Below are 3,305 nucleotides of genomic sequence, written 5' to 3' on the forward strand. Positions count from 1 at the left end.
GGAATGAGGATGGATGAGGAGGAGAAGGTAACGGTTGTGTCGTGAGCGTCCATGTGTCAGACAGACACAGGGGGTTAAAGAGAGGCTCGATGCTCGTGGAGCTCTCACCTAAATAGACTTTGGCTGTCCAAGAGTTCAGTGTCCGTGTGTGTGTGGGAGTGAGTGTGTGTGTATCTGTAGGTGTGTGTATGCATGTGTGCGTGTATGTGTGTGTTGGTGGATGGAGGGAGAGAGGGAGGGGAGGTAAGGAGGGATGAAAGGCCCCAAAAAAGCGAAAGGTGGAGCGTCCAGTACATTGAGACCAGAATGGCAGAAACACAGAGTGGTTCACAGTGGAAGGACCCGGAACACAGACGCAACGCGCCGTCGCACGCACGCTCGCTGACTTTGCCCACGCCATTGTTTCATGTTATGCGTCAGTCAAACGTGTTGTTAAATGTTTTATGGAGATTAATTCAATGTCAAGGGGTAAGAAATTATGAATATTTCAGCATTCGGAAAACAAAGTCCCCCACCACCTACACATACAAAAACATAAAACTTGCACATAAAGTCTGAGGTTTGTACATGTCAGATGGAAAGGATATGGTGAACATAGCCTTTACTGCACAAATGCCTCTACGTAGAGAGACAAAGATTTTGTCACATTTCCGCTTTTAATAATTAACTACCCTTAACCACTGTGTCAAAACTCGTCTCAAACAACATGATAACTCTTAGAACCCTACTACGTAGAAGGGCATTTATGATGAATTGTCGTGTTTCACTGAATGTCTCTCTACTTTGTGACCTCTCACTCACCTCGGGTACTTCTCAGGAGAGCCAAACAGAACAGGGCAGGAGAGAGATGAATATATCAGGATGGAAAAGGGAAGAGCAGGACACAGCAGGATAGAGCAGGATAGAACAGGATACAGCAGTATAGAGCAGGATAGAACAGGATAGATCAGGATAGAGCAGGATAGAACAGGATAGAGCAGGATAGAGCAGGATAGAGCAGGATAGAGCAGGATAGAACAGGATAGAGCAGGATAGAGCAGGATAGAGCAGGATAGAGCAGGATATAACAGGATAGAACAGGCTAGAACAGGATGGAACAGGACAGAACAGGCTAGAGCAGATGAGCAGGAAGGAAGTCATCAGAGATCCATTACAGAGCCCCAGCTGCTGGGGACATGGGCTCATGGGTAGTGAGGAGCACTCCAGGATCAAGTTGCAGCGTAAAGTGTCAGGTATGGATCTTCTCTAATCTGACCCTATTTCTAACAAGATGCCATGTCATGCCCCATTTATCCTGTTCTGATCTGATTTTGAACCAACATGGCACGAAATTATGAAAAACGTAGAATGTGAGATGTGGATACACTTTTCATGCCTCACACTCACTTAACACACAGACACAAACGCAGACACACACAGACACACACACATAAGCGCACCCACACACAAGCTGGTCAGGAGGTCCCTGTCCCTGAGGCAATGGTGCCACCCAGCTCATTAGGCTTGGCGCCGAACGCTGTTATTACTGAGCGTTCCTCCTGGTCGAGACAGAGCAACTACTGTGTGATGTCAACAGCTGCCTTGTGACTGGCTCTACTGTACCAGGGGCATGAGGTCCAGAAAGGCCCTACCAAAAGCCGGGAACAGCCTGCCAGTCACCTGCATCAGCAGCCAATTACCTGGACCCCCCTAACTGCCGTCGGCAAGCCAGCCTGCTCGAAACCACAACCGGCCAATCTCACTTGAACCCGTCCCTAACCAGTCAACACAGCCGGTCAGACCATGTGGTGCAGTACAATCACATTACTAGCCTGTACTAAAAGCACACCGTGGAATGTTGTCGAGAGAAGAATTGAGATAAAGTTCTGATTGAGTGTTCTATATCCGAACCACCCCTAATTACTCCTGCGTGCAGAGACGAGGGAGACGCCAAGAGAGGTGGATAATCACGGTGATGAGCATTAATCAATGCACCTCCCCGTTAATGTATACCGATTTGAAAAACCACAAAGGCTCTATTTACATTAATTAACGCTGTTACACGACTCATCATGTGAGAATGACTGTTTTAGAAAGATTAGAGTTTCTCTCTGTCTCTGCCCCCCCCCCCCTCCAACTCTCTCTCTGTTTTCCATCCCTTCCCTCCCCTCTCCTTCCTCTCTCTGCTCCCCCTCCCGACGGATTAGGAGAGAGCTTTTTCCACCCTACAGCAGCAGCATTGACCATTAGACCCGGGTTGCACCATAATGAAACACGCACATGAACCACACAAAAGAGGTATCCGTCTCTCTCTCTCTCGGCACTGCGGGGTGTGAATTATGTTGTTGGCTAGATGTTGTATAATTATGTGACTCACATCTTTTAAAAGTCCCCCTGCATTGTTCTATGGGGTTCAGAGCTCGCTGAGAGCGGAGAGAGGTACTTGATAACGGCGGTTTTCGTTCCATTTCCAGGCAACGATTGGTTAGGTAAACTGTGTAGGTGAGGTTCACATCCTGTTCTGAATCAGTTGTGGGGGTGCTTTACTTTCTGCTTCTCTTTAAATCCCAATGTGTTGGATTGAACGTTTCGTTTTGCTTGCTGAAAGACCCTACATGGTCAGATGCCAAATAAGCTGCGCACGGTAAGATAACGGTACAATCTTTTTTTCTTTAAAAGCAAAGAAAAGTTCATCTAAGCGAGCGTATCCCTCAAAGTAGGAGAAGATGTTTCCCATGCCCGTGTGCGCATATTTCATCAATGCAGAGATTTGGTGATAGCTAGGCCAAGAGAGCTAGCATATGTTTTGATGGATGATGTTTTGTTTCCTAAATCTGCCAAGGGAGTGTATATCTTCTGGTAAGGGAGACTGGTTTAGTGTTGTTATTAAACGGTTTCATAACCATACGAGCGTGCACACACACATGCACACATGCACACAAACCGCCTCCACATCCAGTGTGTCAGCCTCTGTCCCACCAGCAGCTAATTAAGATGTGAGTGATGTCCTGAGGGGGGAGTGTTCTACTTAACTGCCTTTCCCTGGCTCCTAGTGCCGCATTAATCTACCTCCCCAGGGAAACATGGGTATCGATTTGCGGTTCCCGAGGCATCAATCTCACTTCGGAGGCGATGAACAAGATTAGAGAGAGGTGAGGAGCACTACCAGGTGAGAGAAGTGTTAATCTAAGGTTTTATGTGTCAAGGGGGAGTTATGGCTCACCCTTGTATTTTCTTCTTTTTAATCCACTCTACCCTATCAGAGTGTGTGTGTGTGTGTGTGTGTGTGTGTGTGTGTGTGTGTGTGTGTGTGTGTGTGCGTGTAT

This window comes from Osmerus mordax, chromosome 20 (genome assembly GCF_038355195.1).
Source record: "Osmerus mordax isolate fOsmMor3 chromosome 20, fOsmMor3.pri, whole genome shotgun sequence".
Taxonomy (NCBI): Eukaryota; Metazoa; Chordata; class Actinopteri; order Osmeriformes; family Osmeridae; genus Osmerus; species Osmerus mordax.